A 409-nucleotide genomic window follows, 5' to 3' on the forward strand; every position below is an offset into this window, starting at 1 on the left:
GAGCCACTCGGCGCAGCCACGGCATCAAAGATTTGTTGCCTCAAGGGCACTGTGTTTCTCGTGGCTGCCACTTTTCCAGGGAAGGCAAGTTCAGTGCTGGCTGTGGAGGCTGAGCCTTGAGAGGCAGCAGCAATGTGATAACCAGAGGTAACTGTGCTGGGGAGATTTATCTCCTGTGAAGGGGAAAAGCGATATGCAGGCACACTGCAGATGGGACTGGCACTGCGTGTGGATTTATAGGCAAAGAGTAAATAGGAACATAGGGAAACGCTTTCCCTTTCTCCATAAACTTTTCAATTTCAGGGAGGCCGGATTCGATAAAATTATCTCACAGATGGGGGTTTTATTGAATCTGGCTCATAAAGCTCCCATTATGGGGTATACAACTGCCATTTAGACAAATCCTGCC

The sequence above is a fragment of the Buceros rhinoceros genome, unplaced genomic scaffold (genome assembly GCF_000710305.1).
Source record: "Buceros rhinoceros silvestris isolate BGI_N320 unplaced genomic scaffold, ASM71030v1 scaffold31332, whole genome shotgun sequence".
NCBI classification, from domain to species: domain Eukaryota; kingdom Metazoa; phylum Chordata; class Aves; order Bucerotiformes; family Bucerotidae; genus Buceros; species Buceros rhinoceros.